The sequence below is a fragment of the Vigna umbellata genome, chromosome 7 (genome assembly GCF_029865625.1).
Source record: "Vigna umbellata cultivar VRB3 chromosome 7, Vumbellata_1.0, whole genome shotgun sequence".
Taxonomy (NCBI): Eukaryota; Viridiplantae; Streptophyta; class Magnoliopsida; order Fabales; family Fabaceae; genus Vigna; species Vigna umbellata.
This window is the reverse complement of record NC_142171.1, coordinates 43,012,242-43,035,310: the sequence shown is the minus strand read 5'-3', so window position 1 is coordinate 43,035,310 and position 23,069 is coordinate 43,012,242. Positions and strand designations below refer to the sequence as shown.

The following is a 23,069-nucleotide window of genomic DNA, read 5'->3' as shown; positions in this document are numbered from 1 at the left end:
TTAAACATCATTTTAGACTTGCTCAAACTGTCACAGAACATAGAAATGCTAGCATTCAAAATTTGACTTTGTTATGGACAAAAATGCAGAAAAATCATCACACCACCAAAACTGAGTTTATAAGATTCAATGGACTAGGCAATGTTAAAAGTGATTGTAGACTGTGTAACTACACAAGACCAAGCTGGAAAACAACACCTAGGTGGAGTTCAACTCAAATTAGACTCACACACAACTGAAACAGCAGAGTCCAAACTGCACTAAATTAGAATGGTACAATTGGTCAAATTTTACTAACTACACTAAACTAGCCTAAGAAACTACAAAGAAACTGTCCTAAGAAGTTTAGAATGGTAAAAGAAGGCTAACTACAAAAACAACGTAGAGCTCGAAATATGACACCCTATATAACCTAAAAAGTGTACTAAATAGGTGACAATTTCAAAATTCACCTAAACTAACCTAAGTATGTTGATGTATATATTGTATGTTCCTGTATATTGTATGTTCATTTATTATGGTACAACTTCATTAAGTTAAGTAGCCATTTAAAGTTTTATGGTACTACACACACTCTCAATGGAATGAGAAGGGTAACAATACCTTAAACACTTACAATGTACAAAATATGTCAAAGTACTCTATAAAAGAGAACTTGAGTAATGTCAGATTATTGACTCCCCCAAATTGTATACACAACCACTTAGGATGTCAAAGACATTTCAATACTGAGGACTTCTCTTTGGATGCCCTTATTGAATGGCTATGACAATAGTGTTGAAATTGCCTTCCGTGTTTGACTTGAGTAGTAATAGGTTTATTACTTATGTCACATGGAGTGTTGCTGTTTTGGCTAAGTTTTTATTTGTTTGGCTTGTCACAGAACATGGCCCATTTTCCCAACCATCGTGGATGGATGTACGACCGTTGTTATAGTGGAAGGAGAGGTTTGAAGGAATCTTTTGTCATCGGAGTTGAAGAGTTTGTGGAGACGGCCCGACGATATCAATATTATGTTGTTGATGGAGGGATTGTTAGAATCGCTGCAGCGGAATTGTTAGCGTGGAATAACAAACCAAGAGGGTTTTTAATACGAACGTGTGCCTTTTAATTTCTACTCAATTAAACTTACCAAGCAAATAATAGAGACAAATAAAGAGAGTAAGGTTGAGAGAAATTTGCACAGATGATTTTATCCTGGTTCAGATCACTAGGATCCTACGTCCAGTCGCTTATCTCAAACAAGATAAACCTTTTTCACTAACACAAAACACTTACAAATATTAGTCACAAAGAAAAACAATTTGTAAGAGTTTAGAAATACCACCTCTCTTGAAACCACAAGAGATGAACTTACACTTCCTTTGAATCTTCACAAAGGATGATACCACCTCTCTTGAAACCACAAGAGACGAACTTACACTTCCTTTGAATCTTCACAAAGGATGACCACCTCCTTCGAATGCTTCACGAAGGATGATTCTCTTCCACGCACTTCCTCGGACACACCAAGGATGAACAAGCTATTCCTCTGTCACCGCAGTAGCACTTCAGGACTTTGCAGACAAGAGTTTCCTTAGCTTCAACAATCTCACAGAGTTCTCAAAGAGTTCAGAGATCTTTTGCACAAGGGAAGAGTTGTTTTGAGAGAAATTAGTGAGCCAATTTATAGACTCAGCCAAATACTCTTCCATTCTTCGAAAACGGGCCATCTAACGCATTTAATCGATTAACATAAGTATTAATCGATTAAAATGAGTACAACGGCTAGTTTTTCAAATCTGAAAACCCCAACGGTCAGTGTTAATCGATTATTCTCAAGAGTAATCGATTAGCTAATCGATTATTATACACTTTAATCGATTATTCTAGTGGCGCTTGGGTTTTCAGGGCCAGCCTCTGTTTTAATCGATTAATACTTGTTTTAATCGATTAATACAGTGCGATTTTGACTCTGGACATAAATTATATAATATAAAATTACATGGAATCAAAACCACTAAAAATCTAAGTCCTAGACACTAAACTACAATTATTACAAAAGCTTTCCATAGCAATACAAGTCTTCATAACATCTTGAATCTTGATTTCTCTTGACTTGATTTGGACATCATCAAAACTTCATCTTCATCATTTTGCTAACATTCTCCCCCTTTTTGATGATGATCAAAAACTCCTTTGATTTAAAGCTTTTAGTAATAATCTGGATAAAACACAACTTACGGAAGAAAAAGTGCATTGGTGAATAAGCACAAATAGCACAAATAGGCAAATAAGCTTTAAACATTTTCTCCCCCTTTTTGATCATAATTAAAAAGTTGTGTTTGATGTTTTTTTTTTTTTTTAAAAAAAAACAATCCTAAGATATTTCTAAAAAAAAAAATTCCTAGATCTCTTCTAATGTTTACCCCTGTAGATATGCCTCCAACTTCGTAATGATAATCCTCTAGGTTGTTTCCACATTTTGTTTAGATCTTCATTTTGAGGATTGTCATCATTCTTTGCTTCATTTGTTGTCTTCTACAAATTTTCATCATTGCCTGCATGTAATTCAACTGACTCAAGAGGTTTTGCCTCAAGGTCTACAATTTCATCAAAGACAACATGCACACATAAAAATTTTTCCGATTGAAAACTATATATGCTTTGTATATTAGAAGATATCCAAAAAAAAATAGTTTCATCGGCCTTGGAATAAAATTTTCTTTGTTTTAAAGAAATTCTAAATATTAAACAATAGGTACCCAACTACTTGTATGGGTCCTTTGGGTTAGATTTAGAAAAAAAGAAATCATTTTACAACCCAAACATATCTACCACTTGGAACACCATAATGCTTAATTTTACATTTATTTGAAGTATGACCCTTTTTCATACAATAAAAGCATGATACAAAGTTTGTGTTCCTATAAGTTGTTCCTTTTTCTACCCATGTTCTACGGGTTCTATTATTATGTTTATTTTTAATTTTAGGAACATACTTATTTTTAACAACCTTATTTTCGTTATTTTTACTACATTCTCCTAAGGTTGTGTGTTCTAGTAGTTTCTTAAAATTTTCACAAGAAGCACATTCATCACTACTAGTAAATTTACCTTTTTCAAAAAATAAAACTTTATTTTTCAAATCTTTATTTTCTTCAAAAATATTTTCAAAATTTAATTTTAAATTTTTATTTTCTTCAAAAATATTATCAAAGTCTAATTTCAAATTTTTATTTTCTTCAGAAATATTTTCAAAATTTAATTTTAAATTTTTATTTTCTTCAGAAATATTTTCAAAATTTAATTTTAAATTTTTGAAATCCTTTTTCAATTTCTTATGAGCTTTATCTAATTTTTCAGATTCTACTATTAAAGCAGCATAAGTTTCATGCAATTCATCTTCACTAATTTGACTATAATTATCAGAATCGCTAGATGTACTTACTTGGCTTCCAGCGTCGTCGTTCACCACTAAACAGATGTTTGCTTCTTCATCAGATTCGCTCAAATCGGAAATTGTTTCGTTGTCATCGTCCCATGCGATGTAGGCTTTCTTTTTCTTGAAGTTTTTCTTTTCCTTTATTTCTTCATTCTTCTTTTGATTTGGGCAGTCTGCTTTTAAGTGCCCCATTTCTCCGCAACCATAACATTTATAGTGTGAGGAAGATCCTTGATTTTCTTTCTTTTCGAATTTTAATCTTCCTTTGTCTTTTGATTTCATGAACCTGTTGAGCCTTTTTATCATGAGTCTCAAATTTTCTTCATCTTCTGAATCTTCATCTTCCATTTTGCTCTTGCTCCTTTCCACCTCAGATTTCAAGGCTAGACTCTTTTTCTTAGTTTTTGCTTTTGCTTCTTCTTCATCTAGTCTTCCGAGGTCAAGTTCATGCTCTCTCAACTTTCCAAATAATGCCGCCATAGTCATGGTGTTGAGGTTTTGTGACTCCGAGATTGCAGTCACCTTAGGTTGCCACGACCTGTCTAAAGACTTCAAGATTTTAATGTTTAATTCATCAGTATCAAATGACTTACCTAGTCCAATGAGATGATTGACAATGTTGGTGAAGCGTTTTTGAACGTCGGGAATTGTTTCTCCTTGCTTCATCCGGAACATTTCATACTCTTGAATCAGGGAATTCTTTCTTGCCCTCTTTACGTCATCTGTTCCTTCATGTGTCACTCTGAGCACATCCCACATTTCTTGAGCAGTTTTGCAGACAGAAACCCTGTAGAACTCATCAACAGTCAATGCTGATGCAATAATATTCCGAGCTTTAACGTCATTCTGAAATCTTTTCTTTTCTTCAATGGTCCATTGACCACGTGGCTTTGGTTCCTGTATATTGTTAGTGGGAACAGAAGAACCAGACGCAATAACATCCCAAATTTCACAATCAATAGATTCAATAAATATTTGCATTCTTACCTTCCAGAATGCATAGTTCTCACCTGTGAATAGTGGGGGTCTATTGATTGATGCACCCTCTGCAAAGGTTTGATGTGATCCTGCCATTTGAATGACTATCAAAGCAAGCTCTGATACCAATTGTTAGAATCGCTGCAGCGGAATTGTTAGCGTGGAATAACAAACCAAGAGGGTTTTTAATACGAACGTGTGCCTTTTAATTTCTACTCAATTAAACTTACCAAGCAAATAATAGAGACAAATAAAGAGAGTAAGGTTGAGAGAAATTTGCACAGATGATTTTATCCTGGTTCAGATCACTAGGATCCTACGTCCAGTCGCTTATCTCAAACAAGATAAACCTTTTTCACTAACACAAAACACTTACAAATATTAGTCACAAAGAAAAACAATTTGTAAGAGTTTAGAAATACCACCTCTCTTGAAACCACAAGAGATGAACTTACACTTCCTTTGAATCTTCACAAAGGATGATACCACCTCTCTTGAAACCACAAGAGACGAACTTACACTTCCTTTGAATCTTCACAAAGGATGACCACCTCCTTCGAATGCTTCACGAAGGATGATTCTCTTCCACGCACTTCCTCGGACACACCAAGGATGAACAAGCTATTCCTCTGTCACCGCAGTAGCACTTCAGGACTTTGCAGACAAGAGTTTCCTTAGCTTCAACAATCTCACAGAGTTCTCAAAGAGTTCAGAGATCTTTTGCACAAGGGAAGAGTTGTTTTGAGAGAAATTAGTGAGCCAATTTATAGACTCAGCCAAATACTCTTCCATTCTTCGAAAACGGGCCATCTAACGCATTTAATCGATTAACATAAGTATTAATCGATTAAAATGAGTACAACGGCTAGTTTTTCAAATCTGAAAACCCCAACGGTCAGTGTTAATCGATTATTCTCAAGAGTAATCGATTAGCTAATCGATTATTATACACTTTAATCGATTATTCTAGTGGCGCTTGGGTTTTCAGGGCCAGCCTCTGTTTTAATCGATTAATACTTGTTTTAATCGATTAATACAGTGCGATTTTGACTCTGGACATAAATTATATAATATAAAATTACATGGAATCAAAACCACTAAAAATCTAAGTCCTAGACACTAAACTACAATTATTACAAAAGCTTTCCATAGCAATACAAGTCTTCATAACATCTTGAATCTTGATTTCTCTTGACTTGATTTGGACATCATCAAAACTTCATCTTCATCATTTTGCTAACAGGGATTCGATGTCCATGCATCAAGTGTGAATATACAAGGATTTTGAAAGATGAAGTCGTCAAACTTCACCTATACCAAAAAGGGTTCATGCCTAATTACACGGTTTGGACATTTCATGGCGAAGAAATTCCTTCGACCTCCACTGCAACTGAAAAGCGGCTTGCATCAGGTTCGAATATTATTGTACATACATCTGAGATAGATCAATTTTCTGATATGCAAGAGATGGTCGACAATGCTCTTCGTCGCCATGCTAAACAAGAAGCAAACGATAGTCATTATCAAGAGCCTCCAAATGAAACCACTCAGAGGTTTTACAATTTACTGACAGAGGCAAATCTACATGTATTTGAAGGTTCAACTGAGTCAAAATTATCAGTGTGCATTAGACTCATGGTTGGCAAATCTAATTGGAACGTGCCCATTGAAGCAGTGGACTTTTATACAAAATTGATGTTAGATTTGACACCACCAAACAATTTTATGCTGAAGAATTATTACCAAGCCAAAAAATGTGTTTCAAAGTTGGGATTGGAAGTCAAGAAGATTGATTGTTGTGTTAATGGATGTATGTTATTCTACGATAATGACAGTGGCAAAAATGATGCATTGTTGGTTGAATGCAAGTTTTGTGGCTCACCTTGATATCATACGATGCATGCTGGCCGGAGGCAAAAAAAACCCCTTCCCTTAAAGTCCATGTTCTACTTGCCTATAATTCCAAGATTACAAAGAATGTTTACTTCAATGTGAACATCAGAACACATGACATGGCATGATGGTAACAAAACTGAAGGATTTTTGCGTCATCCTTCTGATGGTGAAGCTTGGAAGCACTTCAATCGTAAACATCCATCCTTTGCTAGTGAGTCACGCAACGTCAGACTCGGTCTATGGTCTGTTGGGTTTACCCCGTACATTCAGGTGATAACTTTTTGACAAGTATACCAAATCGTTCCAAGTAATACAGTGGATAAGTAAAAATGTATCGTTCTCCCAAGGGAATTTGATTTACGTTAATCAATTAAAATTATTTATCAAGATCAATTACTAATGATATTTGTGATTTCAATTTGGATTTAAGCATGAAATTAACAACGTAAAAATATAAATAAGATTGAAAAATGCGATAAAAGATCACTGGAATTGGTCTTTGACTAACATTACAGTAAGATCCTGGACAACATATATTCTCTGTTCAAGCATTCACATGAGAGTATCTTGGTTCAATTCCTTAAAACAAGTTCTAAAATTATCTATTGAATTATTAATTCCTTAATTAATTCATCAGATAATTTTACATTAAGTTCAGATGTGAGAATGACCAAAAGCATAGAAGCTATTCCTAGCGTAATTTACTTTTAGTTTCTTTTCTTACCACTAGTGGAAAAATGACTTTTTATAACGTACAAAAATGATCTTTTATATCGTAGTTACTAGGGACATAGTTCTGGGCGATATAATAAGTCTGCGCATTTTATAACGTAGCAAAAATTTACGTTATAGTATGTTCAACATATTATAACGTAGTTTTAGAAGTACGTTATAATATACACAGTTTATTATAACAAATTTTTCGTTTGTCCGTTGTAATAGGTGGAAGATATTATAACGTAGAAGATTTTGTACGTTATAATATGTTATATATTATTACATACATATTATTGTACGTTATAATATGTGATCAACGTACCATATCATATTGCTTAGTACGTTATAATAAATGTTTTAATAAAAAAAAATTGATTATTAAATTTGACCATCCAATGAAATTATAATAATATTCCTGTATTATCATATCATCCAATCCATTTATAATAAATATAGCTTTAAATAAACAAATTTATTGAAACTAACAAAATAGAATTCATTTCAAAAGTTAAATAGTCTAATATTTAATAGGCTTAATACCCTATTTTGTCCCCAGTTTCGTTCGAAAATATCAAATTAGTCCATTCTTTAAAAAATGCGTCAATTACGTCCTCACTTAATAAAATTTGCATCAATAAAATCCCTTCCGTTAAATTCGTACAAACGACGTTAATTATTTTTCTCTTTCTTCTACTTAGATAATTAACGCCGTTTATACGGATTTAACGGAAGGGATTTCATTGATGCAAATTTTATTAAGTGAGGACGTAATTGACGCATTTTTTAAAGGATGGACTAATTTGACATTTTCGAGCGAAACTGAGGACAAAATAGGGTATTAAGCCTATTTAATACATCATTTATACATGAAACTATATATTAAATCCAAATATTTCATTAATGTACATATACTATTTAAGTGTAGCCAAGTTTCTACTAACACTTAAAATAAAAGAAGCCCAGTTCCTTCTAATGTCTTCAATGTCTGCAGCTTTCATGGGAGATGAATCATTAAAGATCTACAAATAAAATAATAGAGTTAAAACAATATTGTAATGAATAGTTGGATAAGTATTTAGTTAATATTTTAATACCTTATTCCATGATTCAGTAATGTTTGTACAAATAATGGTATGCATGTGTTTCATTACATAATACCCACATTCATAGCTGCCCAATTGACGTCGATACTGCAAATTAAATACAAATAATGAAGACTCATTCAAACCAAAGACACAAAATATCAGATTATACTCTAGCTAGCCTTTGCACCATGTAGCTTTGTATATTTTGCTAAACCAAATTTCACAAAACCAACAACACAGCCAATTCCTCATAAAAATAACAATCACAAAACACAAAACAAAGGAAGGTGAACTTCTCTTACATTAGGTGTGATTATTTGCATCTTCTTCCTAGAAATAGATGGAACACCCCGTAACCTTGAATGAGCTTCCAAAGACCTATACAAAAGTTTGACATCCATTACATAATAATAATAATATAAGAAGGAATCAAAATAGAATGGAAGGTTATTTAATAACGTTTATGAAAACCTCTAAGGTTATTTTGTTGTGTTGTGTTCATTCTCAATGACCCTCCTTCTACTCTTATTCCAAAAAGACAACAAATAAAAGACTTATGGTGTGGTGTGGTGGTGCAACATGTGCAAGCCGTGGTGTGGTACAGACTCTAAAGTGTGTACAGAAGCAGCCTAGATGAATTGATTAGAAAGAGAAAAAGAGAGACACTCCTTCAAAATCATTGAGGCTGCTACGGACCATCCAGTCCCACACTTTTTAAGTCTCCAATGCCAACAAAACCATCCATTTACTTTTCAAACACCCAACCATTTAATGTCTCGGTATCAAAAATCATTTTACATTCCCCTCCAATCCCACGTGGATCTAATTGGTGGATATAATAATAATAATAATCTATTTATATTTACTGCCGAAAAAGGACAAATATCATTTTCATAATTTAAGGCTTTTTTTCTGTTTGCAAACGTCAATACTGGGAATGTAGTTTTCTACTTGAATTGTTATGTTTTAGGAGATAAATTATTAGCTTTTAATTAGAAAGGAATTAAGGGTAGAAGAAGAAGAAGGAGAATAGATGATTGGAATGCGCATGCATGAGAAGAAATTTACCAAAAAGATTAGTTACCAAAAAGTGTAATCCAACTGAAATCACATGGCATCAAAGAAAACAGTATCCAAAATATATCATTTGAAAAGGATAATACCAATCTTGGTAAGGCCTTAATGCGTAATTCCTTCAAGTATGTAGCACCACGGCCCAAAGTAGGTGAAGCCTTTTCTAACTCAGATTTTAAACCCTACAACAGTAAGCTAGGTTAGTAGAAGCTCACAAGTGTATTCATCATAGCAAACGATATTTAATAAGATTAAACAATATGATAGACCTAAATTAGTCAAACTATTGAATTTAATAAGAGGAACTTTGATTCCATGATTGTCGGCATGACTGCCAACTTGCTACAACTTTCTAGTTTTCAATATACTAGCTCTAACAGTCTAGAAATATTATAAGTGCATTTGGATAAGCAGAATAAGTTCTTTTTCAAGATTAATATAACATAAGAGCCTATATAATAAGCGTACTAAAATAAGAAGAGATTATGTTTATATTCACCTTGAAACTAATTGAAATAAGCTAAAGGGACTCATAAGAAATTCATAAGTCACTTTAAAATTAGCTCAGTATAAGCTCTTCTAAACACCCAATATTCAAATGAGAAGAAACTAAGGGAGCTAAACAAGTGTATCTGTATAACAGTGCCCTGTCTATGGTAAAGGACAAAAGTTGGTACCACTTGAGTTGTGTTTAAGCATTTAGCAGTGATGAATAGAAATTAAGCTAAAGTGAGATATGCTTCTAATCTAATTAGTCAATGAGAAAGCTACTTTCTACCCCAACTATGTTCTACTTTTCCTAGAATGAGTCCCTCTACTAATTTACTATTATGGAAGAAAGGCATACCAGTTTTGGTAGGTTCCAATCAATCCACGTTCATATATGACACCGAGGGTGTTGAACTCGGCCTCAACAGGGACAGTGTTCATGACCCACAGAGGATCATCAATCAGGGCAACTGCAAAGCCTCCCAAGAAACTAAGGGAGCTAAAGACCATCCACTCTGTCAAAGCTTAAACTGCCGAAAATACTGGTATTCCTTTATCAGTCATTGTCAATTTCGAGATTTTCCTATCCCTGTTGTTGTAATATTAAACTTAAATACTTTCAATAGTACATATAAATTCACAAAAATTCCAACCAATAAGAGTAAATTTCAATGTGCATATTAGAAAATAGAAATATCTAAGCAAGGGAACAAGCAAACCTTTTCCGAAAATGGCTTTGGAATGGGCAGTGTTCATAGGAATCCCCTACGACTCAGCAATTGCATCAATCATCTCAAAGCCTACCTAGACAAACACTGAGGGAACCGATTTCAATGAAAAATGTAGGAAAAGTCAAAACAATTGGTAAAAAGGTGAGAAGATGAAGATTCGAAGAAACCCTAGCAGTTGAGGGTGAAAGATGTAGGTGAAAGGCTGAGAGGTAAAGGAGAGTGCTTACTGCTTGAACTGTGGTTCAACGAGATGATGGAGAGGCAGCAAGAGCCTTCGATGATGGAGAGGCAGCAAGAGCCTTCGATGATGGAGAGGCAACGAGAGCCTTTCGATAATGGAGACGAGAGAAACGCTCTCGTAAGGCAGTGAATGAACGACTGATGGAGAGTGAATGGTTGAGTGAACAACGGATGATGGAGAGTGAAGAAGAGAGGAAGAGTGGTTCAATGGTAGTGGTCTATTACGGGGAACGAAAGTGAGGAAGAGAGGGAAGAGAAATTAGGGGGAAAAAGTGAAAATCAGATTGGGATATTACGACTGGTTTCTAAAAATAAGTTATAATACATTAAAAAAAATTTAAGGTGTCCATAACTCTGTAATAATAAGATTTGAACTTATTTACAAATTTGCCACCGCATTTTATATTATGACTGGTTTTCATAACTACGTTGTAATATGTTTTAAACTTATTTACAAGTTTGTCACCGCGTTTCATATTATAACTGATTTACAAAACTACGTTATAATATGTTTAACTTTTATTACAAGTTTGCCACCGATCAACCTATTATGATGGATTATTTTTACCAGTTATAATAGGTTAGTCATAATATACTATTTTTCCACTAGTGTACGTTTCTGGTTCTAAAAATACTTTCCAGTAAAAAAGAACTTTTAAAGAGATTAATACTTTCGTATAATCAAAAGCAAGTCAAGAAAAGAACATGAACAAAAACATATATTGCACAGGAAATTTACATTAATGTTTCATCATACAACCAATTCAAATGAACAGAAAATTTAGCCTATCCTAAACATCTCAAACGTACTCTTTACAGCAATTCCTTGCATAAAGTGAAGTCTTGATGTCTTGACAGGTCTCCTGATCGTCTCCTGAGTTCTCCAGTCTTTCTTTGGCTATTTTCGTGTGTCAGAAGATAGTTTCTCTTTTCTGTCACGTCTTTTAAAGCCACTTAACTTAATTAATTCACTCAGCGCACAGGTGTGTGTGCGCTATGCGAATTTCTTGTAACTGCTGCCTCTCAACTGATGTTATTCGCATAGCGCACAAGTAATGGTGCGCTATGCGAATTTCCGTTTCCTGGCAGTGCGAATTGTGGCTTGCGCTATGCGAGAATTGGCTGATAGACTCCCAATTATACATCTTTCCTGTACAATAATATACAAAACAATCTACTTCCTATTACGACATTTCACTGAGTAATAACATGAATAATTAGAAGATTGAGATCATTTATAAGTGTAAAAACAACTCTTTTTCACACTTATCAACTCCCCCAAACTTGAACTATTTCATGCCCTCAGGAAATCACAGAAAGAAACTGAGCAACACAACACAAAAGACATTTGACATTTTGATAGAATGACTTGGCACATCAGAAAAAATCACATGCATTCCCAAAGATTTCAACAAGTATGACATGGTGCATCACTCATAAAATCATCTGTGCATAAAATATGAACAACTAGATCAGCATTTATCATTACTCACACTCAAGTGTTTGTCCTCACATGACAGTAGAATTGACATAGAACTTCATCAGCTTTTGCATTTCATTTGATTCACACACTTCACACACTATTGGTTAAGCCCAAAGGTCTTTTCAGGTTAAGGCTTGGCTTGGCTAGAAAAAAAAATCATGGTTTTTCTTGGATTCAAAGACACCTATTAAGAAGAGAACAACTTCAATTCCTAATCCAGTACTCATATCCCAAAATATATCATACATTACATACCATTTTCTTTCACAGCTCAACCTTCTTTTCCATTTTGAGCATCATTTTTATCATTTTCATTTTTATTTTATTTTTCTTTTCTTCCCCCAAACTTGAATTCAACCGTAACCTCATTTAAAGCATTGTACATGTTCTCTTCTAAGGTGTAAGGTAGGATCACACAATAGGCTCAAGGTGAAAGAAATAAATCAAGGCTCAAAGAGGTTCACAATTGAATCACAGTGTCTAAAGGTTGGCTATCTGGTCAAGTAGCTATATAATCAATAATCAACAGGGCCTTTTTCATCCTTAACCAAAAAGTGTGTGTATATACGTAGAATCAAAATCTTGCAAAAGCCAATTCCATATCTAGACAACTCAATATCTCTCAATCATCATATGCTCTCAACACTCACAGACCTGGTCATATTCATACACACAGATAAAAATTTTGAAGCACAGCCACCACAAACATACATGTCATCATCCTCAAGAATCAGATAATTTAATCAGACAATGCCAAATCATTAAATCAAAACACAATTGTCTTTACAACCACAAACATAAATCAACTAAACAAAATTCCACATACAAACAACTAAACTGAAATACAAAATGACAATCAACATAAACAACAGGAGCCGCTCTACCACGACCCATCAGATCTTGATCTCCAATGTCTCTCCTGTGAATGATAACTCTGCTGTGTCCATCTGGGATCCGGCTCCTCTTCCTCCTCATCACCATCGCCTGCCATCATGTCATCTTGCTCATCTAGCTCTGGCTCTGGTGCTCTTGGATAAGCACTCCCCCACCTGGACTCAGGCCTGCCCTCAGGCTATGGAATCTGCGTTGCAAACTAGGCTCCAGTCATTAGGGAATCTGGAGGAAAATCAGGGATGTCCAGGGACAAGTTATACATGTTATCCTGTAAGGACACCTGACCCTACCGCATAGTAGTGCACCAGTCGCGGACGTCGTCCTGGCGAGCCAAACTCTGCTGCATGTAGCGAGTGAAAAGATCAGGGGAAGGAACGGAAGGCGCTACGGGTGGTCTGGTAGCTCTAACATTCCTGCGTGGAGGGGAAACTGGAGGAGGGGCATTCATAGCATAGAACTCTCCCCGGTTGATGCAATTCCTATCAAAGAATTTCTTGTGAAGACTCAGAGGTTGAAAGAAGAAGCAAAAGCCAAAAACAACAAGAAGAGTTTGGCATTAAAGTCGGAGGTTGAAAGAAGCAAAGGTAAATCGGAAGATGAAGACTCAGACGAAGAAGAAAATTTGAGACTCATGATAAAAAGGCTCAACAGGTTCATGAAATCAAAAGACAAAGGAAGATTAAAATTCGAAAAGAAAGAAAATCAAGGATCTTCCTCACACTATAAATGTTATGGTTGCGGAGAAAGGGGGCACCTAAAAGCAGACTGCCCAAATCAAAAGAAGAGTGAAGACCCTCTTCCTCTTCCTGTTATTATAACCCCCACTCCTCCCCCTGTGGTTATTACCCCCACTCCTCTTCCTGACCCTACTTCTATACCTTCCTCATATTCTATACCGCCTTGTGAGACTGTCACACCATCTGCTGATCTAGATTCAAGTGGTGATGGTGAAGGTCTTGACCCGCCCCTCCATGATCGACCATGGATTGGGCCGTATGGTCAAGGGTAAGATTTTATTCTCTTCATATAATTTTATGTTTATACCTTACTGGTAATTGAAATGACTTTTATTATGAAGGTTTATTCCATCTAGGGTTGCTTCCCAGGCCATCACACGTTCAATTAAGCAACAATTTTTAAGTCCATGGCCTACTTGGGGAGCAATACCTGATGACGACAGAAAGCCATTCTGGGAGCGCTTTTAGGTGAACAATCTTATAAACTAATTGTCCCTCTTATTTTAGTATGTTCATTAATCAATGTTTGTTCTGTTTAATGTTACAAATGAAGGTGCAGTGGAAACCTGAACATGAAACACAGATACACAGAAATTTCCACATGAAAGCATCTCATTGGCTGTCAAAGATGTTTAGGGATGTCCGCAATGTAGGAGAGCGCCCTTACTGGCTGGGCGAACAAATTTGGAACTCTTTACTGGCTCATTAGAATACAGTAGAGTTTCGCAATAAGTGTGCCAAGGCGCAGAGAAACAGAGCATCTGAAAAGGGTGGCACCCTGCATACTGGTGGGTCGATAACCATTCATGAGCATGCCATTCGTATGGTAAAATTTCATTACATAACTTTTTCTTTCATATATAAGTTATGTATTTTGTATTCCATATGTACACTTCTAATTATAAATTATGTTACAGGCACAAGCTCTGGGACGGGCGGTCCATGTTGATGAGGTCTTTGCACAGACTCATGTAAGGAAGGGCACTAATCAATTCGTTGATGAAAGATCTCGGAAGACTCATGTAAGCAAATAACACTATTACTATTACTAATTTTTCATTTATGTTATTCTATCATTCCCTAACATTGCTTTTAATGTTTCAACAGGAAGAATTTTCTATGAGACTTTCACAGGTTAGATCTGAACATGAGTCAGCTCCTACACCGGATGATGGCAGTAATGCAGAAGACGACATACGTAGGACACAATGCTGGGTCGAGATCGTTGGTGGGAAGAAAAAGGGTCGATGTACGGTGCAGGACAACTTGCTGCAAACTATACAACATCGAGAGGAGGTACTCTAAAGCACCAACCTTCTTCTTCCACCATTGCTCCTAACGAGGTCATTCTCTGCCTCACGCAGGCAGTGGAGCAACGTGACCAGGAAATCACTGATCTGAGAGCAGAGTTTACAAACTTTAAGGCCCTAGTCATGAGAGTGTTTCCTGAAACGTCACAAGATGAATTCAATATCCCTCTAACCTAGCCACGACCCTCCTTGTCACCTGCTGCCCCTCAGCAGCCCACATCAGTCCAACCCTCATCAGTCCAACCCACACTAGTCCAGCCGTCAACAGTCCAGCCATCAATAGAGAAGTAGGATGATGAAGATCATTCTGATGATAACTATGTACATTATTAGTTTCATTTTGTTATTAGTTGTTATAGAAACATTTGGATATTAGAACATTTGGAGTTTAGATTATTTCGATGTTAGATCAACTAGATGACTTTGGATGTTAGAACATCATTATGTTACATTGTTTTATGTTTTAACTATAAATACATGTTCTATGGATTAATGGATGTTCTATGGATTAATGGATGTTCTATAGATTAATAGATGTTCTATGGATATTGATCAATGATTGCATCTTTGAGATGCACATTATGCAGGTCTGTATGTGCTTGAAAACTGTTATGCAGGTCTGTTTGTGCTTTAAAATTGTTATGCAGGTCTGTTTATGTTGTTGGTTTCATAAGAAATACAATTGTCTCTTACATTTCGCTCCAACTTACCGAAGGCTTTTGCCCTTCGGTAAATACACACGTTAGGTAATTACCGAAGGCTTTAGCCCTTGGGTAATAACCGAGGGCTTTTGTCCTTCGGTAATTACCAAAGGCTTATAGCCCTCGGTAATTACCGAAGGTTTGTGGCCTTCGGAAATTACCGAAGGCTTTTGCCCTTAGGTAATTACCGAAGGCTTTTGCCCTTCGGAAATTACCGAAGGCTTTTGCCCTTCGGAAATTACCGAAGGCTTCTGGCCCTCGGTAATTACCGAAGGCTTTTGGCCCTCGGTAATTACCCAAGGGCTAAAGCTCTCGGTAAATATTAGTGACAAGTGATTTACCGATGGCTCTTTGGCCGTCGATAAGCCGTCTGTAATTACCTTTTACCGACGATTTTGGGTTGTTTCCGAGGGCTTCTGACCTTCGCTAATGCCCTTCTTTTTTGTAGTGTTAGTCCGTTATCACTCACCTTGGGCCAATTAATTAAATTAAGTTGTTTCTAATACTCATTACAATTTTTATTTTTTTAATATTTTTAATATTTTTAATATTTTTATTTATTTTTTGTTTTACTGTTATGTGAGAATATTTGACTATTAATTTAAAGTGTCTATTATTTTTTCTTAATGTGTTGAGAAACCTATAAAATTTATTTTTGTCCAAATTATTCTCGTGTTATCAAGTAGTATATTTTAGGCTTAATTACCTACTTAGTCCCCATGTTCGGAGGTAATTTGCTGTTTAGTACCCGGTTTTAAAAATGTAGGCATTTGATACCTATGTTTTGAAATTTGTATCAATTGAATCCTACCCACTTAACGCCGTTATAAATCTAACGTTTTTCTGACTGTGTATGTGATTTGTGGACGAGCGGTTGTGGACGAGCGTCCTCTTAGTTCGCTGAACAAGCCTCCTCTTCTGCCTGGGCGTTGGCTTCGCTGGACGAGCGTCGTCTTCTGCCTGACTGGGCGTTCGCTTCGTTGGACGAGCGTCCTCTTCTGCCTGACTGGGCGTTCGCTTCGCTGGACGAGCGTCCTCTTCTGCCTGACTGGGCGTTCGCTTCGCTGGACAAGCATCCTCTTCTGCCTGACTGGGTGTTCGCTTCGCTGGACGAGCGTCCACTGAACGTACTTGCGTCCACAGGGCGAGCGTTAAGAGGACGCTCGTCCACAAACGCTCGTCCACAAATCACATACAAAGTCAGAAAAACGTTAGATTTATAACGGCGTTAAGTGGGTAGGATTCAATTGATACAAATTTCAAAACATAGGTATCAAATGCCTACATTTTTAAAACCGGGTACTAAACAGCAAATTACCTCCGAACATGGGGACTAAGTAGGTAATTAAGCCTATATTTTAGTATTGATGTAAATTTCTTCTTTGATTCTTAATATTCGAAGAAAAAAAATGTTTCTTTTGATTTGAATTTTCAACAATATGATTTTTGTAAAAACAATTAATTAATATTCGGGATATGAAATGTTAATTTATATTTTAGAAACTAAGAGGATATATAGTGACGCCCTCTCCAACTGTATTAACATTCCTACGAAATTAGTTATTAATTAAACATTTTAAAAGTTAATTATTAAATTTAAATATTATTAAATTAATTTTTATAATAATAATAGTCGATAACCATTGGTGAATATTTTTGTTTTAACATAATTGGAAAATAAAAAATATATGTTTTTAACAAACCTAGATATATATAAAGGTTTAATACCCAATTTTGTCCCCAGTTTGGTTGGTAAATCTCAATTTAGTCCATTTTGTTTGAAATGGGTTCTTACTTTTAAATTTTTGAGTCAAATTAGTCCCTTACGTTAAATATATCCAAACGGAGTTAAGAGATTGATTATCTGGCAGAATTCAGTGATAACAGGTCATTTTTATATTAGTTTTATATTGTATGCGGTGACATGTTAAGTTGTCAAAGGTTGAGCTGGATATTGTTATTTTTAAATTGTCAAAAATTGTATTTTCTGTTACTAACCCTTCCAAATACGACATCGTTCGCCCCGCTTTCATCACACTGCAGCCACCACCCACTACCGTTTCGCCTCTTCCTCCGTCCGCCCCCGCTTACGTGACGTTCGCTGAATTTGTCCGGGAAGATAGGCAGCCACATTTTGTCTTTGATTCACTTCCCAGTTTGGGAACTCTCTTTCAGCTTCCCCTTCCAAATCCAAACCTAGAAAAATTCTGAACCTTCTCTTTCAACTTTCCCTTCCAACTTTCCCTTTCAACTTTCCCTTTCAACCCAACAACATCGACTCTCTGTTTTCTTATATTTTGTAGCATAAAAGAAGAACCAAACCCTACCTTGTACCTGTGTTCTGTGTGTGTTCTGTGTGTGCCTATGTGACAGTGGTGGTAGCTACCATCTTCTCTCTCTACTCTAACCTCTTAATTTCAAAATGGTGAAAGCAAGTGAGAGCGGTGCAGTTCCTGAGTCGGTTATGGGTGCAGCCAACGTCACTCTCTCCAACCTTCAACTACTCCGAATGCATTTTAACGACTTTTTGTCGCTCTCCAACCCTCAAACCCTCTCCCAAATGCCCCCTCTTCAACACGCTCATGCTCTCTTCATCCTTGCTAAAATCACCTCTACCCTTCTCGAATGTAATCCAAAAATCGCATCTTTTTCATCATGAATGTTGCTATTTCGAGTTTATTCCACCTTGATTTTATCTTTCTTCTTTTTTCATTCTCTCAAGTGAATTTGAGATGTAGTGGGGTGATTTCCCTTTCAACAAAGAGAGAGACTTTCTCAAATCCATAAAATACAAGAAAACAAAGACTCAAATTTATTTACCTTTCAACTTTCCCTTCCAACATTTCCTTCCAACTTTCCCTTCCAATTTTCTTTAACTTCTAACACGTCATTGTGCATATAATATAAGAATAACATGTTATCATTGCATTCTGCCACATCATCATCCCATTAACTCCGTTTGGTTATATTTAACGGAAAAGACTAATTTGACTAAAAAATTTAAAAGTAAGAACATATTTCAAACACTTTTATAACAAGGAACTAAATTGAGATTTGCCAACCAAACTGGGGACAAAATTGGGTATTAAACCTATATATAAACCATGTTTGAAAAAAATAAGGGATAAGTAAGAACGGTATAGAACTAAGTGTTTGAAATTTATAAGTTTGATCAAAGGTTAATAAATAATTTTGTAATTTTGTAAATTTAATAAACTCATTCGATTATAAATTACAATTATTTATAATATTTAAAAGGATAATAAGATGTAATTACTTAATTATTCCTTATAATTTAACAATTTTTTTAATTTAGCACTGTGATTTTGAACTGTAAACTAAAAGAAATTAAAAATGATGAACATAAACACTAAAATAGATTAAACAAGTTATTGTAAGACTTATAAATGATATTTTGAGTATATGGATTAAAATGAAGACTTTTGTTAAATATATGAAATAAATGAGTGTAAATAAAATAAATAATAACATTATAAAAGAAAAATCATTAGAAAAAAAATGATACTCTAATATTATATCTAACACAAATTAAAAGTACAGATATCTCTACTATATAAATAAACCTCTACTATATAAATAAACCTCAGAAGATATCAACGATTAGCTGTTATATATAGAATGGCACACATTATTCTGTGAAGTTGTAAGAGCCACAAAAATGGTTATAAAACAGACAACACAGTGGTCCTAATTATACTATTTGATTTTCTGAACAAACGTGCTTTTACATACTACAAACATATAATTTACTTTTTGCACCTTCCACCTTCTTTCTCGCGTTTATGTGTATTAGAAAATTCTTATTCGTGTTATGTGTATTACAAACATATGTCTATTCACATTTTAAGTCATTTTGAAAGAAAAATATTGATTCGAAAGAAATGATTCGAAAGAAACAGCCTTTTAGGTATATAAGAACACCTTTTTAAAAGAAAATATAAATAGCATGTCCTTAGTATTTTTAAAAGAATACTTGTGTTGATAGAAGTGGCTTGTTGTTGAAAGAATACTCAATGGGATTAGGTTATCATACTAGGAAAAAATATCGATTTTACTTAACGCATTTGACATCAGTTTTATTGAAACCGAATATCCAAAAAAACTCAAAGTCTCACCATTTTACATATTTTTTCAAAGTTTCCTAAAAAAGTAAATAATTTCTGAAAAGATAGAAAAAACCATTTTCTGGGAGATCTAGAAGCACTAGCTGGCTACGCTAGCTACCACGGTGTCAGAAATTTTTTTCTACCCCAAATACATATATCATAATAGGAAAACGGTTAACCAGAGCAAATGTTAGGATCATTTTAAGGATTGCACCTCTTTTTTTGACGTTCGTTTCTTTTTTACGTTTTATTTTCGTCCTTGTTAGTCGCCGCAACCAAGTAACGCCGACACGACATCCAACTAACTCTTACCACGACTTTTTCGGAGAAAACCATCCACCTCAGGGCCCTCGCACGCGTCTCACCAAGTGTTAAAACCTATACACGCTGCCGAAGCCATACATACATTGATCGTGCGATACTTGGCAGGTGCGATCATACCAGCACTAATGCACCGGATCCCATCAGAACTCTGCAGTTAAGCGTGCTTGGGCGAGAGTAGTACTAGGATGGGTGACCTCCTGGGAAGTCCTCGTGTTGCACCTCTTTTTTTGACGTTCGTTTCTTTTTTACGTTTTATTTTCGTCCTTGTTAGTCGCCGCAACCAAGTAACGCCGACACGACATCCAACTAACTCTTACCACGACTTTTTCGGAGAAAACCATCCACCTCAGGGCCCTCGCACGCGTCTCACCAAGTGTTAAAACCTATACACGCTGCCGAAGCCATACATACATTGATCGTGCGATACTTGGCAGGTGCGATCATACCAGCACTAATGCACCGGATCCCATCAGAACTCTGCAGTTAAGCGTGCTTGGGCGAGAGTAGTACTAGGATGGGTGACCTCCTGGGAAGTCCTCGTGTTGCACCTCTTTTTTTGACGTTCGTTTCTTTTTTACGTTTTATTTTCGTCCTTGTTAGTCGCCGCAACCAAGTAACGCCGACACGACATCCAACTAACTCTTACCACGACTTTTTCGGAGAAAACCATCCACCTCAGGGCCCTCGCACGCGTCTCACCAAGTGTTAAAACCTATACACGCTGCCGAAGCCATACATACATTGATCGTGCGATACTTGGCAGGTGCGATCATACCAGCACTAATGCACCGGATCCCATCAGAACTCTGCAGTTAAGCGTGCTTGGGCGAGAGTAGTACTAGGATGGGTGACCTCCTGGGAAGTCCTCGTGTTGCACCTCTTTTTTTGACGTTCGTTTCTTTTTTACGTTTTATTTTCGTCCTTGTTAGTCGCCGCAACCAAGTAACGCCGACACGACATCCAACTAACTCTTACCACGACTTTTTCGGAGAAAACCATCCACCTCAGGGCCCTCGCACGCGTCTCACCAAGTGTTAAAACCTATACACGCTGCCGAAGCCATACATACATTGATCGTGCGATACTTGGCAGGTGCGATCATACCAGCACTAATGCACCGGATCCCATCAGAACTCTGCAGTTAAGCGTGCTTGGGCGAGAGTAGTACTAGGATGGGTGACCTCCTGGGAAGTCCTCGTGTTGCACCTCTTTTTTTGACGTTCGTTTCTTTTTTACGTTTTATTTTCGTCCTTGTTAGTCGCCGCAACCAAGTAACGCCGACACGACATCCAACTAACTCTTACCACGACTTTTTCGGAGAAAACCATCCACCTCAGGGCCCTCGCACGCGTCTCACCAAGTGTTAAAACCTATACACGCTGCCGAAGCCATACATACATTGATCGTGCGATACTTGGCAGGTGCGATCATACCAGCACTAATGCACCGGATCCCATCAGAACTCTGCAGTTAAGCGTGCTTGGGCGAGAGTAGTACTAGGATGGGTGACCTCCTGGGAAGTCCTCGTGTTGCACCTCTTTTTTTGACGTTCGTTTCTTTTTTACGTTTTATTTTCGTCCTTGTTAGTCGCCGCAACCAAGTAACGCCGACACGACATCCAACTAACTCTTACCACGACTTTTTCGGAGAAAACCATCCACCTCAGGGCCCTCGCACGCGTCTCACCAAGTGTTAAAACCTATACACGCTGCCGAAGCCATACATACATTGATCGTGCGATACTTGGCAGGTGCGATCATACCAGCACTAATGCACCGGATCCCATCAGAACTCTGCAGTTAAGCGTGCTTGGGCGAGAGTAGTACTAGGATGGGTGACCTCCTGGGAAGTCCTCGTGTTGCACCTCTTTTTTTGACGTTCGTTTCTTTTTTACGTTTTATTTTCGTCCTTGTTAGTCGCCGCAACCAAGTAACGCCGACACGACATCCAACTAACTCTTACCACGACTTTTTCGGAGAAAACCATCCACCTCAGGGCCCTCGCACGCGTCTCACCAAGTGTTAAAACCTATACACGCTGCCGAAGCCATACATACATTGATCGTGCGATACTTGGCAGGTGCGATCATACCAGCACTAATGCACCGGATCCCATCAGAACTCTGCAGTTAAGCGTGCTTGGGCGAGAGTAGTACTAGGATGGGTGACCTCCTGGGAAGTCCTCGTGTTGCACCTCTTTTTTTGACGTTCGTTTCTTTTTTACGTTTTATTTTCGTCCTTGTTAGTCGCCGCAACCAAGTAACGCCGACACGACATCCAACTAACTCTTACCACGACTTTTTCGGAGAAAACCATCCACCTCAGGGCCCTCGCACGCGTCTCACCAAGTGTTAAAACCTATACACGCTGCCGAAGCCATACATACATTGATCGTGCGATACTTGGCAGGTGCGATCATACCAGCACTAATGCACCGGATCCCATCAGAACTCTGCAGTTAAGCGTGCTTGGGCGAGAGTAGTACTAGGATGGGTGACCTCCTGGGAAGTCCTCGTGTTGCACCTCTTTTTTTGACGTTCGTTTCTTTTTTACGTTTTATTTTCGTCCTTGTTAGTCGCCGCAACCAAGTAACGCCGACACGACATCCAACTAACTCTTACCACGACTTTTTCGGAGAAAACCATCCACCTCAGGGCCCTCGCACGCGTCTCACCAAGTGTTAAAACCTATACACGCTGCCGAAGCCATACATACATTGATCGTGCGATACTTGGCAGGTGCGATCATACCAGCACTAATGCACCGGATCCCATCAGAACTCTGCAGTTAAGCGTGCTTGGGCGAGAGTAGTACTAGGATGGGTGACCTCCTGGGAAGTCCTCGTGTTGCACCTCTTTTT

At 36.9% G+C, this 23,069-nt stretch overlaps 1 long non-coding RNA gene and 9 other non-coding genes across 10 annotated transcripts; 9 read left to right on the top strand and 1 right to left on the bottom strand.

Moving 5' to 3' along the window:
• Window positions 1–7,486: 7,486 nt before the first annotated feature.
• On the bottom strand, window positions 7,487–10,924 carry LOC148196093 (uncharacterized). Its single transcript, XR_015780687.1, has 7 exons — window positions 10,622–10,924; window positions 10,383–10,478; window positions 10,022–10,252; window positions 9,264–9,356; window positions 8,403–8,478; window positions 8,110–8,205; window positions 7,487–8,034 (listed from the first exon to the last, which is right to left on the bottom strand). It is a non-coding gene; the product is annotated as an uncharacterized LOC148196093 (long non-coding RNA).
• Window positions 10,925–20,313: 9,389 nt separating this feature from the next.
• Window positions 20,314–20,432, top strand: LOC148196092 (5S ribosomal RNA). The gene has a single exon (XR_015781306.1). It is a non-coding gene; the product is annotated as a 5S ribosomal RNA (ribosomal RNA).
• Window positions 20,433–20,642: 210 nt separating this feature from the next.
• On the top strand, window positions 20,643–20,761 carry LOC148196091 (5S ribosomal RNA). Its single transcript, XR_015781305.1, has one exon. It is a non-coding gene; the product is annotated as a 5S ribosomal RNA (ribosomal RNA).
• Window positions 20,762–20,971: 210 nt separating this feature from the next.
• Window positions 20,972–21,090, top strand: LOC148196090 (5S ribosomal RNA). Its single transcript, XR_015781304.1, has one exon. It is a non-coding gene; the product is annotated as a 5S ribosomal RNA (ribosomal RNA).
• Window positions 21,091–21,300: 210 nt separating this feature from the next.
• Window positions 21,301–21,419, top strand: LOC148196089 (5S ribosomal RNA). The gene has a single exon (XR_015781303.1). It is a non-coding gene; the product is annotated as a 5S ribosomal RNA (ribosomal RNA).
• Window positions 21,420–21,629: 210 nt separating this feature from the next.
• Window positions 21,630–21,748, top strand: LOC148196088 (5S ribosomal RNA). Its single transcript, XR_015781302.1, has one exon. It is a non-coding gene; the product is annotated as a 5S ribosomal RNA (ribosomal RNA).
• A 210-nt stretch (window positions 21,749–21,958) lies between these two features.
• LOC148196087 (5S ribosomal RNA) lies at window positions 21,959–22,077 on the top strand. Its single transcript, XR_015781300.1, has one exon. It is a non-coding gene; the product is annotated as a 5S ribosomal RNA (ribosomal RNA).
• A 210-nt stretch (window positions 22,078–22,287) lies between these two features.
• On the top strand, window positions 22,288–22,406 carry LOC148196086 (5S ribosomal RNA). Its single transcript, XR_015781299.1, has one exon. It is a non-coding gene; the product is annotated as a 5S ribosomal RNA (ribosomal RNA).
• A 210-nt stretch (window positions 22,407–22,616) lies between these two features.
• On the top strand, window positions 22,617–22,735 carry LOC148196085 (5S ribosomal RNA). Its single transcript, XR_015781298.1, has one exon. It is a non-coding gene; the product is annotated as a 5S ribosomal RNA (ribosomal RNA).
• Window positions 22,736–22,945: 210 nt separating this feature from the next.
• Window positions 22,946–23,064, top strand: LOC148196084 (5S ribosomal RNA). Its single transcript, XR_015781297.1, has one exon. It is a non-coding gene; the product is annotated as a 5S ribosomal RNA (ribosomal RNA).
• The last annotated feature ends 5 nt before the right edge of the window (window positions 23,065–23,069 follow it).